Genomic DNA, 14298 nt, shown 5'->3' with positions numbered 1-14298 from the left:
GAAGAAGCTACTGGATAAGGGATGTCAAGGATACTTAGCATCTATGATGGATACTGAGATGGAGATTAGGCCATTGACTGAGCTAGATGTGGTGAGGGATTTTCCTAATGTATTCCCAGATGACTTAAGAGGTTTGCCACCTGACCGAGAGACAGAATTTGCTATAGACCTACTCCCCGGTTCGACACTAGTGTCAAAGGCCCCTTACTGCATGGCCCCCACAAGGTTGAAAGAATTGCAAGTGCAACTTCAAGACCTTCTGAAGAAGGGATTCATTAGACTTAGTGTATCTCCATGGGGAGCATCGGTATTGTTCGTCAAGAAGAAAGACGGACGTATGAGATTGTGTATCGATTACCGGGAGCTTAATAAGCTAACCATCAAGAACCGGTATCCTTTGCCAAGGATAGATGATTTGTTTAATCAGTTGCAGGGTGCCAAGGTGCTCTCCAAGATTGACCTTAGATCGGGCTACCACCAGCTCAGGATCAAGGATAGTGATGTCAGTAATACGGCCCTCAGATCAAGGTATGGACATTACGAATTCTTAGTAATGTCATTTGGATTAAGCAATGCACCGGCTGCATTTATGGATTTGATGAACCCGGTATTCCAGGATGTCTTAGATAAGTTTGTAATAGTATTCATTGATGACATTTTGGTCTACTCCAAGAGTGCAGAGGAACATGGTGTTCACCTAAGGTTAGTACTACAACGGCTGAGAGAGAAACAACTCTATTCCAAATTCAGCAAGTGTAAGTTTTGGATATCACAAGTGGCATTCCTAGGCCACATTGTTTCAGCCAAGGGTATAGAGGTTGACCCAGGCAAGGTGAAGGCAGTTCTAGAATGGGAGACTCCCAAGAATGTGGTAGATATACGTAGTTTTTTGGGATTGGCCAAATACTATGGGAGGTTTATCAAGAACTTCTCCCGCATTGCAACTCCGATGACCCAAATCACACAAAAGGGTGTAAAATTTGAGTGGTCTGATGCTTGTGAGAAGAGCTTCAAGGAGCTAAGGAAAAAGTTGGTATTAGCTCCAGTTTTGACTATCCCGACTGGTACAGGTGGTATGGTTATTTATAGTGATGCCTCCAAGCTAGGATTGGGTTGTGTATTGATGCAATACAGGAAAGTCATTGCTTATGCATCCCGTCAGTTGAAGGATTATGAGAAGAACTACCCCACCCATGATTTGGAGTTGGCAGCTATGATTTTTGCATTGAAAATCTGGAGACACTACCTGTATGGTGAGAAGAGTGAGATCTTCAGTGATCGTAAAAGTCTCAAGTACTTCTTCACCCAAAAAGAGCTCAACATAAGACAGAGGCATTGGTTAGAGCTGATAAAAGATTATAATTGTACTATCCACTATCACGCAGGAAAGGCCAATGTGGTAGCTGATGCACTTAGTCAAAAATCCTAGTCACTGACTCTTGCATCACTAACCACCAATGAGTATCTCCTAGGGGAGGCCAGGAAACTAGACTTGGAGCTATTAGTAGAAGGTGTCACCTTGTCACTATCGGCATTGATGGTACAACCTAGTCTGGGGGATAGGATCACTACAGCTCAAGTTACTGATGCAGTGTTGCAGAAGCTGATAGCAGAATACTAGGAAGGAACCCAAAAGGACCCAGATTTCTCTTTGACTGAAAGCAGGATTTTCAAGTTCAAAGGGTGGTTGTGTGTGCCTAGTAATGGTGATTTGAGAGACACAGTTTTGAGGGAGGCACATAACTTTCCATACTCCATTCACCCCGGCAGCCGTAAAACAAACAAGGACCTCAAAGGCTCCTACTGGTGGGAAGGAATAAAGAATGATGTGGCCACACATGTGTCCAGATATCTCACATGCCAGCAAGTCAAGGTTGAGAGACAGAGGCCTCATGGGTTATTATAGTCCTTACCTATTCCAGAGTGGGAATGGGAGAATATTACTATGGACTTCGTCACAGGCCTACCCCATACATAGAAGGGTATGGATGCCATTTGGGTAGTTGTGGACTGCTTGATCAAGGCAGCTCACTTTATCCCAATCAAGATCGCATTTTCTATGGACAAGTTGGCCAAGTTGTATGTTGATAACATCATCAGGTTGCATGGTGTACCAGTTAGTATCATCTCTGATCGAGATCCCAGGTTCACTTCTAAGTTTTGGACATGTGTGTAGAAGGCTATGGGCACACAGTTGGCTTTCAGCACTACCTTTCACCCTCAGACCGATGGTCGGTTGGAGAGGACTGTTCAGACATTGGAGGACCTACTCTGAGCATGTGCCTTGGATATGAGTTATGGTTGGGATGAGCTCATTTCCCTTATTGAGTTCTCCTACAACAATAGTTATTAGGCCACCATCGGGATATCCCCATTTGAGGCATAGTATGGTAGGAAATGCCGGACTCCACTCTATTGGGATGAGATTGGTGAGAGGCATATTTTAGGTCCAAACTTGATACAAGCTACTAGTGAGAAGGTGAATGTGATCAAAGAAAGGATCAAGGCAGCTCAGTCCAGACATAAAAGCTACACGGATGTTAGGAGGAAGCATCTGGAGTTTGGTATTAGAGACAAGGTGTTCTTACGGATCTCCCCACTTAAAGAGGTGATGTAGCTCGACAAGAAGGGAAAGCTTAGTCCAAGGTTTATGGGACCGTATGATGTACTGGAGAGGATCGGACTGGTAGCTTATCGGATAGCTTTGCCGCCAGAGTTGGAAGGTACACATGATGTCTTCCATGTGTCTATGTTGAGGAGGTACATTTTTTATCCGACTCATGTCTTGACTCACATACCCCGTGAGTTGGATGATGACTTTTCCTATATGGAGTATCCGGAGAAGATTATTGATTGGAAGGATCATGTTCTTCACAACCACATTATTTTCTTCATTAAGGTGAAATGGATGAACCACCCCGAACAGGAAGCATCCTGGGAGCGAGAAGATGAAATGATGAAGCAATATCCTAGATTGTTTGATTTGCTAGGTATATTCAATTTCGAGGACGAAATTCTTGTAAGGTGGGGGGGATGTTACACCCGTGCCCTAATCCGGTCTAATTTGAAACTGTTGTGACAGGCTTCAGATTGGAGATCAGAAGTACGATCGGGTTTTGGCTCACGACTGTGCATTGTCGAAGGGGTAGAGATGATCCCACATGTTCGTGCATTTCATACCTATCTAACTGGAGGAGATTCATACCTTCCGATCCCAGACGGTAAGTGACCCGACTCCCCACACTTGATTTTTGACACGTATCATAATTATCGAAAGCCTTGAGCATGTCTGAGGGCAGCCACCCGTGCGAGGCCAACCATGGGACAACAAGCTGTCTTGGCCACTAGAAACAAGCCACTGGAAGCAGGCTGGGCCTAATCTGGTGCTTGTTTCTGGTGAGTTGACAGGTTAATATCAAGTTTTCGATGCCCGTGGTTCCCGCCACTTGAATCGTAAATGACTTCGGATGATCCCAAATCACCCTCCAAATTTTTCTCGTGATGTGAGCACCTTATGGACCTAAATGGGTGAGTCCTCATTCCCTGAATTTCATTTAACCCAATTGGTTTAAAAGAGGTCCAAACCAAACAGACCCTCAAGGCCCACTTAAGTTATAAGTTGGGAAATGAGGATTCATTTCCTCATTTCCCTTGTGCCCAACATAGGGGATGAGAGAAAGATGAGAGGAAGGAAGAAGAAGAGGAAGAAGAAGGGGATTGGAGGCCTACCTTGGTGCCGGCTGTCACCTTGTTGTTGGAATAGTTGTCGGAGGAAAGTACAACCTCCCATATCACTCTCTCTCCTCATTTTGACATAGAAAAAGCTAGGTATGGATGGAATCTTGATGTACAAACTATGTTAAGGTTGTAGAATGGGTGTTCTACCCTCCCAGTGTGGTTGCCGAGCTCAAACCAAGCCCAGTGAGCTTCGACAACATGTAATGCCAAAAGACTAACTAGGGTTTCGATCGTTCAATCGACATATCTCCCAAATGGCTTGGGGGAATTGTTCTTGGCTTAGAATGATGCTAGGAACATCCCTTATAAACTCCATAGAATAAATCCTGACAATCGGGCCCGAGCCGAAAAGCCCTAATTTGAGTTAGACCTTTCTGTGTCCACCGAAAATATGGCGCAAGAAACACCATAGCTATTTTCGATGGGTTGTTTCTGGTGGACATATGAGCCTTAAGTGCTCTCTGTCACCTCCACTGGAAACAAGACTGATATTTCCCATGAAAATACCCTATTTTCGATGGGTGTTTCCAGTGACAGTACTTTCACCTAAGAACTGTGTCTGTACCCTTTGGGGTGACCTGTGTGGGTCCCTCCTGATGTTTCTGATGTGTACTAATATACGATTCCATTTGTGTCTAGGACAGTGAAGCACACATGCCCCGAAGCCAGAATTAAATTGATCAATCGATTGCCATACTTAAACCCGAACACACCCGATCGTAAAATAGGTGAGGGATGGACAATGTTTATTTTTAAAATGTTTATTATCATTAAATTGCTCACATGTTTAAAATTATATGTTTAATTGTAATTATTCAAATACGATTATGATATGCTACATTGTCATTTTACAATTTTAATATGAATTGTATGGAAATGTATGACAGGATCTGGTATGGCCGAGGTGGTACCAGTACCGTGATCGTCGTGTGTTTGGATGTATGTGTGTGTGTGAGATAGAGTCCAGCGTGGCCGCGGTGGTATCGATACCGTGATTGCCGTATGTATGCATTCATGCATTGATTATGTGAATTAGAGTTAGTTATAGTCATGGGTTACACTTTGTGGCCAAGGTCTCGCTGGTATCGTGTACCCCAGGACTACATTTGGAAATGGATACGCTTCGTGGCCGAGGTCTTGCCGATGTTGAGTACTCAACTGTGATATGTATACTAGATTAGGTAAACGATCTCGGGTTAAAATTTATAACTAAGGTCTCTCTGGTATCATATACCCGGGACTGTATTTGGAGATGGATTACACTTTGTGGCCAAGGTCTCTCCGGTATCGTGTAATCTATACTAACTGTATCATTATGAAGGCATATGTATGCATATGGCTAGGTATCACTCCCTATGCTATGTACCCTTGCCAACAGGGGTTGAGGTGTTGGATAACCCATTGTGGTATGTTTGATGTGTCTTTCTGAAGTGTCACTCCTACGGTACAATGTGATTATTGCTGGAGGTGGGAACCTATTTAGCATGGCCGATGTATTACCGATACCATGACTACCAGGAGGGGGTTATCAGGGCTTGCTGGGTGACCCATGGACGCATACGGGAACTGGCAGGATTCTAATCATAGCTAGGATTTGTATCGCTGCGTAGTCAATGTCGTTTCTAAGACGAGGGATACAGCCTAATGTACCGTAGTAGCATTTACCAGACTTAGTTTGTATTGTTAGGTGGATAATAAATAAATGAACTGCATCACGAGCATCATGGACTATGTTTTTAATTTTTGCAATCATACATCATAAATTATTACTGCTATCGGCTTGCTTGGATGTGTTTGACCCCACCCCTCACTGAGCGAGTTGGAAAGCTCACCCCATGTATACACCCCTTTTTAGATGATGTTGCAGTTACTATGGTGCCAATGGTGGGCGACCCAGTATCTTCTTGGTTGGACTATGGTGTGAGCGACTGGTAGATGCCAGAAGCGGAGGAGCATGATCAGGATTGTGCTTGCGAACACTGTGCTTATGCCGCACCGTGAGATTGATCATCTTTTGTTACTTTTGGATATAGTTATGGATTGTATATTTTCTTGAGATTATATTGTATATCATGGATGAATGTAGCAGAATAACTCTGTTATTGCTATTATATTACCATTATATGTTTTCTCATTTTATTTATAATTCTGCTAATATATTCTGATTCCACTGCTTATATTGGTTTGTGTTGTGAGATTGTGAAAATGTTATGGTAATGCCATCAGAGATCCTGGTAGGTTGTAAGACAAGTATGTGTCTTACTTACACCTCTAGTATTCCAAATGGTAAATTGGGTCTGCCAGGAGTGGGGTGTGACAGCCTCAAATGATCTATTGCAAAAATGCTTGCCCCTGTCAAAATGGGATAAATAATCCCATTATCTATCAATTTAAGTATTTCTTTTTTAATGGCTTCCTTCATCACTAGGTTAGCTCTACTCTGGGGTTTCGTTGAAGGTTTGTGGACCCCTTAATGAGGTGAATATGACGTTGAACAATAGAAGGGCTAATTTCGTTGATGTCAGCCATTATCCATCCTATGGCTTCCTTATTTTCCTTTAGAAGCTCAATCAACTCCTCTTGACTTGAAGTCAAATCAGAAGTAATGATGATTAGAAGAGTGTGATCCTTACCTAAGAAAGTATACTTAAGATTGGAGGGCAACTCCTTTAACTCAAGCTTAGGGGGTTCAACAATGGAAGGCTTAGGCATTAAGATAAATAAGGGTCCAATGGGCTCTATAGGTGATTGGAGACTCCAAACCTTAGAAATAATTCCTTCATCAAATTCACCCAACTGTTCCATACACTCTTGAAATTCATAATCAAAGTCAATATCAAAATAAGTCTTAATAGAATCTCGAATTTCTTGGAGCATATGAGCTTCCTCCTCATGGGGATTTGGTTGCTTACACAACCTAAGGACATTAAAATCCACAGAAGTGTTGCCAAAAAAAATTTATGGTACCGATGAGCACATTTATGTGTGAAATCTTAGGTAGTAAAGCATGCATTTTACATATTCAGAATAGAGCTACCTTGGGTTTTACTTTCTTTTTGCAGGTTTTATATTTCCAAGGCCTTAAAGTCTATTAGGCATTGTATCTCCAATTTTACACATAAAGAGGCTCCGTTTGTTTTTATGGCTGCAAAGAAGATAAAATTCTGAGCAGGATAGATGTGTTGCATTAGAAGTACACATTCGTTTGATCACCCGTACAAGTGATTATTCTTTTTGGGTCAGAAAAAAGAATAATGGATCAGAATTGAACTGAGATGCAGAAATAGCCCGTCTGCAGTTGTCCTAGGAATATAAAGAATATTCTAAGATGCCAACAAGGATTGATGGACCCCCATGAGTGATTGAAGATTCTTTTTTGGTAACAATAACTACCTAATGTAATTGGTGGGTTGTGGTTTGCAAAAATCACTTGCCTACTAGGAGGTCTCAAGTTCGAACCTCTTGACTTCTATTTTTTGGAGATTTTTTTGGAAGATTTTATCTCTCCTACTCACCTACTTAAAGCACCAAGGGCATGAATGAGATTTCCCATTAAAATAGAAGATGTCCAAATTAAAATAAAAGATGTCCGAATCAGCAAAGCAAGTAAAGTAGAAATCGTGTAAGGGGGGTTTCTGTGCAAGTTTGAAGAGAGAGAGAAAAAGAAAGAAATAAAGGAGAAAAATAGGAAAAAAAAGAAATAAAAAAAAGGGAAACAAAAAGAAAAAAATCATAGAGATCTTCTCTCTTCCCTATTTTTTCTCTTTTCTCCATTCTCTCACCTCCACTTCATCATAAAATCATCCTAAAAGATCACCTTGGGCGTTCTCTTCTTTTCACCCTTATTTTCTTTCCTATTTTCCACCTCATCAATAAGAATCTTAAAAAAATCATACTTTTTAGAAGCTAAAATCATTGGCTTCCTTCCCCCATTCTCTATATAATAGAATCAACACAAGGGTAGGGCACACCTCTCTTTTAGGGTTTTCTCTTTTCCTCTTTTCTTCTCTAGTTTTAATTGTGCTCTAGTTCTAGTTTTAGTTGTCCTTTGCTTTTGGCTTTAAACACTTTTGTAATTGGTTTTTATTTAATGAATGCAATGTATTTTATTTTTATGGTTCATGTTATTCAAGTTATTCAAAGGTGTAATAATTTTAATTTCTAGTTCTAGGCTTAGTTCTAGGTGACAAGAACAAGCTGTGGAGCATCTCTTTCAAGTTTAGTTTTTCTCTTCTAAATTTATCTTCTCTAGTCCTAGCAATTTCAGATTTGATTTAGTTCAGATCTGGTTTTTAGGGCTGGTATTATTTCAAATCAATCAAGTTATTTTAATTCAAAGATTGAAGTATGGAAGTTTAGGTAAGTGGGTTCTTCATAAGTCTTCTCACCCCCTCTCATTCCCTCTTCTGGCTACCCATCATTCTTAAATTAGGTTTTAAATTTTCAGTTTTACATTATTGCTTTCCCTTTCCCCCAAGGTCTTTGGCTAGATGCATATGTTGGCTTTTCTCCTCTCTAACCATGGAACCATCCTTTTACTTTCGTTATTTATATTGCATCCATTCCCCTAAAACTAAGTAGAGCAACCCTTGTAAGAGTAACTCTCTGGTCAAGTAGGGAAGCTCATATTATTTATGGTGCATCCCTTCGGCTAAGTAGAGGAACCTACTTGTGTGCCTATCTTTGGCTTTGTCCCCTTTATTTGCATTTTTATTTACTTTTCAGCACTTTTTATTTTAACACTTTTACTTTCAGTTATTTGCCTTTTATTTGCATAGTTTGAGTATTTAAATTCATAAATGACGAATGGTTAGGTTGTTCAATTTTTATTTCAATTTCAATTCCAATTTCCTTAGATGTGTTGGTTAGGATCTTTTTAGATGCATTTGTGTTAGGACAGTAATTAAAAGTAGATCACAATACTCAATTGTTACACTTTCACATTACTAAAAGCAACTTAAAATAAAGTGGCTGCTCTCCTTGTGTTCGACCCGTTAGCTACACTGATCCATACACTTGCGGTTACTTTTAAAATTCAAACACTACTGTTCCTGCAATTGATTATGGCATTACTGGTGACAAGAAATGGTCTACCTAGAATGATTGGGATCTAGTTCCGAATGTTCGCAATTGGTTGGGTGTCTAAAACAATGAAATCAACAGGGAATAAAAATTCCCCTACTTTAAGTAAGACATCTTCAACCATCCCTTTAGGAATCTTAATAGATCTACCTGCCAACGGAAAGGTAGTTCTAGTAGCTTTCAATTCTCCCAATCCTAGTTAATTATACACATGATAAGGCAAAAGATTCACACTTGTACCAAGGTAAAGTAAGGCATGCTCAATGTATGTATTGGCTATGACACAGGCTATGATAGGGCTCCCTGGATCCTTATACTTGGCGGCTATAGACTGAGTAAATATGGAACTAATGTTACCTATCAAGAACGCCTTTTTGGGCACACTAGTGATATGTTTGTGAGTACACAGATCTTTCAGGACCTTTGCATAGGCGGGGATCCAGGATATGGCATCCAAAAGAGGGATGTTCACTACTATCTTTTTGAAGACTTCTAAATTCTTGTCCATGGAAGTAGTCTTCTTTTTGTTTACCAAGCGATTAGGAAAGGGGATAGGGGGAACATAAGGACTATTAGGGTTTTGCTCTTTTTAAGAAAAATTATTTTTGGTTTCCTCAACCAAATCATCTGTAGTTACTTCAGGTTTATCAAACGAACATGGAACAAGAGGCAAACTTGTGTCCTCAATAGAAGGAGAGTTAACAAGAGTAATAGATGGGGAAGACTTAGGAACACTCTATTGGTACTCTCTACCATTCCTAAGGACATAAACAACATGACATTGGTTGGAGGGCCCTTGTTGGGTCTAACCTTGTACTATATTCAATAATGCATTAGGCGGTGCTTATGAACTAACAAGCTGATAATGCCTAGGATTAGGCTCTAGTTGACTGGGCAAAGTTCCCTTCTCCCTCTCACGTAAAATTAAGACAACTTGGGAGAGTTCTCTTATAAGATTTTGATGGCTTATCATGAGGAAGGTCATATTCTTTTCCAAATCACTTACTCTACTTGCCTCTCCAGTGTTGGTAAACCTAGGGGGTTGCTGATAAGATGATAGGAGAGGGGGCCTAGGAAAACTAACCTGAGGTCCTACATTTATCCTAGGAAAAGTATTTTGGACAAAAGGCTGTTGGGCACAAGGAGGGCTTTAGGGTCCAGGTTGACCTTGATTATGGAAATTGGAAGTCCTGCTTGCTTGCTCTGGTTCCAGGAGAAATTTGAGTGATTTCTTCATCTTGGATTGTAAGTGTTACTATATGGATTATTCTCATATAGGGCATTAGCATTATCATTAGAAGTGCCCCCAGGGGTGTTAGGGCATTCTTCCATAACATGTCCAGGGGGGACTGGCACCAAGCACACATCTTAACCAAATTGACTGATGATGGCTCTAATAATAGCCTTAATCCCTTTGATTAGGCTATCCAAATGGGCTTCCTTGGCTACTAACCCATCCACAAAATATACTTTCCCTTCTATGGTTCTTTCACTTTCTTGGGTTGATTCCCATTCACGAGTTTTGTTAGCTAAGTTAAGTAAGAATTCCCTTGCCTTTCCTTCATCTGTAAAGGATGTGAATCCCCCAGGGCACATAGACTCTATCATTTGTTTAGTTGGGTAATTAATACCCTCATAAATTATTTGACATAAATGCCATAGTTAGGCCATGGTGAGGGCATTCTTGGAGTAGATCCTTGAATCTCTCCATAAGTTTAGAAAAGGACTCAATAGGCTTTTGCCTAAACTGAAGGATATCACTTCTAATCTTATTGGTCTTGTTAGTTGGAAAAAAATTCTTGAGGAAGACAACTGTGAAGTGTTCCCATTTGGTTATGGAATTTGTGGGTAACCCATACAACCACTTCTTAGCTTGGTCTTTCAATGCAAAAGTGATGAACCTAAGCTTAACAATATCATCAGAAAGTTGTTGGATCTTAATTAGAACACACACCTCTTCAAATTCCCTTAGAAATAGTTATGCATCCTCAGAGGTCAGCCCATGGAAGTAGGGAACATAGTGATGTATTGAGATTTGAGCTCAAAATTATTGCCCTGGGCTTTTGGTAGAACTATGCAGGAAGGTTGGTTTGCTCTAGTAGGGTAGAACCTATCTTTCAGATATTTAGGTGGAGGGTTTTGCTATTGGTCTCCCATATTGAAAGGTATTGATGAAAGTATACGTATAGGGTCACTACTTGTTGGATCTCTTCTTTTTAACTTATTCTCAGTATCACGTACCCACCTAGCACTCATGCAACAGAAAACTACCCACAACTAGAATAAGACAAGCACAAAAGAATGGAATTTTTTTTATTTTTTGATTTTTTTAGCTTTTTGGGAGCTTACCGGTAAGGGTATGAGGTTGCTCAATTCTTGAGGTACTGTTACAGGGCGAAACCTGTCTTTACCATACTGTGAGGCTTGGTGACCTCCACTAATACAACTATTATTGCAAGTAGTTTTTCTCAGGAATTCAATAAATGATGAAAAAAATAATAATAAAGCACTCTGATTTACCAAAAGAAAGCAAAAAATAACATGGAACTGTCTCCCCAGCAACGGTGCCAAAAACTTGTTTGAGATTTTAAAAATAACTGCAAGCACAAGGATCAGTGTAGCTACGGGTCGAACACAAGGAGAGCAATCACTTTATTTTTTTACTTCTTTTAGTAACGCGAAAGTGTATCGATTAATTATGGTGATCTACTTCTAACTATATCCCTAAAACACATGCTTCTAAAAGCGTCCTAACCAACACATCTAGGGAAATTGAAATTGCAATTGAAATTAAAAACCTAACCATTCAAATCTAACTTTAACCATTCGTCATCTAAGAATTTAAATACTTAAAGCAAAGCAATAAAAAGCAATAAAGAAAAAGAAAAGAAAGGTGCTGAAATAGAATAAATAAAAATGCAAAGAAAGGGGAATAAAGCTAGAGAGAGGCACACAAGTAGGTATCTCTACTTAGCCCGAGGGATGCACCATCAATAGTACGAGCTTCCCTAATTGACCAGAGAGTACTCTTACAATGGGTTTTCTACTTGGCTTTAGGGAAAGGGATACAATATAAATAATCAAAGTAAAAGGATGGCTCCATAGCTAGAAAGCGGCAAAGCCAACACATGCATCTAACCAAAGACCTTCGGGGAAAGGGAAAACATCAAAGCAAAATTAAAAATTAATATCCTAAATTAAGAATAAATGGGTAGTAAGAAGAGGGAATGAGAGGGGGGTGAGAAGACTTATGTAGAAGCCTACTTACCTAAACTTCAATCCTTGAATTAAACTTGATCGATTTGAGATACTACCAACCCTAAAAACTAGAACTGGAATAAACCAAATCTGAAATTTCTAGGCTTGGAGAAAACAAATCTTGAAGAAAAACTTGCACTGGAACAGAGATACTTCAAAGCTTGGTTCTTGTCACCTAGATCTAAGCCTTGAACTAGTAAATTAAAATTATTATAACTTTAATTGCATAAATAATAAAAACTTGAATAGAATAAACAAAGACTTGCAATAATTAAAAAAAAAAAAAATTACAAAAGTGCTTGCATATAAAGAAAACTAAGAAGAAGAACTAAAGAGAGAGAGAGCATAACTAAAAACCTAGAAGAAGACTAGAAAAAGAGAACTAGAGAAGTACACCTAGAGAATGAAGTGCCTCGTCCTCCCCTTGGTCGACTCCCTTTTATAGGGAGAGGGGAGGGATAAAGGAGAGATAAAGTAGGAGGGTTTTCATTCCCTTTTTTTTTTTTCTCTCTTCTAACGTGGGCAGCCTCTTGGATGATTTCTATTGTTAACTGATTTGGACAATCGTGGTGATGAGGTGGAAGGGAGAAAGAGGAAAAGAAAAAGTAGAGAAAGTGGGGGAGAAAAGGAAAGAAAAAGATTTGATTGGAGGGTAGGAGAGATAGGGAGATAAAATAGGAAATATATTTTTTTTCCATTTTCTTCATATTTTTTCTCTTTTTTTCCTTAAACTTGTGTAAAACCCCTCTTGGCCGATTTTCTCTTCTTCCTTTGATCGATTTGGACAATCTTCTATTTTAATTGGAAATTCCGTCCATGCCCCTTGTCTTTTAAGTAGGTGGAAAGTAGGAGATCTTCAACAAAATCTCCAAAAATAGAAGAGATAAAGTCTTCAACGCACAAGAGGAAGAAAAGTGGTGCCCAAGGTGTGTCCCTCCTACTTTGTTGGCATTTGAAATGTTCTCTTGTACCCCTGGGACAACTGCAAAAGTGTTGGGCTTGCATCTCGGTTCTGTGCAAAAGTGTTGGGCTTGCATCTCGGTTTTGTTCTGGTTCATTATTCTTTTTCTAGCCCCAAAAGAATAATCACTTGTACGGGTGTCAAAACGAATGTGTACTTTTAATGCAACATGTCCATCTTGCTCAGAATTTCGTCCTCTTCGTAGCCACGAAAATAAAAGGGACCTCTTTATGTCTGAAATTGGAGATACGGCATCCGATAGTCCTTAAGGCCTTTAAAATACAAAACCTGCAAAAAGAGAGTAAAACCCAGGGTAGCTCCATTCTAACTATGTAAAAATGCATGCTTACATCCTAAGATTTCAGACATAAATGCGCTTATCAATCACATATCATAATTCCCAATTTCATAATCATAATAATTCAATGAACATAACATGTCATAGGATTCACATATACATTTAACAATTAAAGAGCATTCATAATTTCTAACACATGTGAGCAATTCTAAATATATGAAACACTCGACAAAATAAAGTCAGTCATCCCTCACATTGGTTGTACTTGGATAGATGTAGTTCCAAGTGCGCCAATCGGATATCAACTCACGATTGGTCTTATTATACGAATCTATCTCTGTCCTAGGTACAATAGTAATCAGGTGTTAACGAGCGTCGGAAACACCAAATTTGGGACAAAACGGTAAGGTTATCAGAAATATGCTATCAAAAACAGACCATTTCCATCAAAAATATCAATCCTGTGTTCCAGTGGACTAAACAGAGGCTTCATAAGGGCTGGGACTTCACCGAAAATAAGCCACCGGATCTTGCCCAGGTGTTTCAGGTGGCTGTTTTCGATAGAATTCAAGAAATGATCCCACACAAATGGGGATTCTCTGACTCGTGTTCGATTGTCGGGATCTATTCCATGGAGTTTGTAGGGGTCTTCCTACCTATATTTTAAGCCAAAGAAGTTTTGATTCCACCAAGCCTTTTGGAGATATGACTACTGAACGACTAAAACCCTAACTTAACATTTGGTCAAAAGTGTTGCCGGAGCTCATCCATTTTGGTTTGAGCTCAACAATCACATGGGAGAGTGAAATGCACACTCACACGACATCCGGGAGGTGTCGAGGTCAAGGCATACTCCACCAACCCGGTGATTCACTCCCTTCCTCAAGGTCACAAACTAAAAATGAGGAAAGAGAGTGGTAAGGGAAGATGGCACCTACCTCCGGCAAGAATCCGGCAATGA

At 39.8% G+C, this 14298-nt stretch overlaps 1 non-coding gene across 1 annotated transcript; it reads left to right on the top strand.

The window, feature by feature from the left end:
- The first annotated feature begins 10484 nt into the window (after positions 1-10484).
- On the top strand, positions 10485-10591 carry LOC122066046. Its single transcript, XR_006136209.1, has one exon. It is a non-coding gene; the product is annotated as a small nucleolar RNA R71 (small nucleolar RNA).
- Positions 10592-14298: the final 3707 nt, after the last annotated feature.

The sequence above is a fragment of the Macadamia integrifolia genome, unplaced genomic scaffold (assembly GCF_013358625.1).
Source record: "Macadamia integrifolia cultivar HAES 741 unplaced genomic scaffold, SCU_Mint_v3 scaffold22, whole genome shotgun sequence".
Classification (NCBI taxonomy): Eukaryota; Viridiplantae; Streptophyta; class Magnoliopsida; order Proteales; family Proteaceae; genus Macadamia; species Macadamia integrifolia.
The sequence above is the reverse complement of the archived record's forward strand: the minus strand, read 5'-3'. Positions and strand labels throughout refer to the sequence as shown.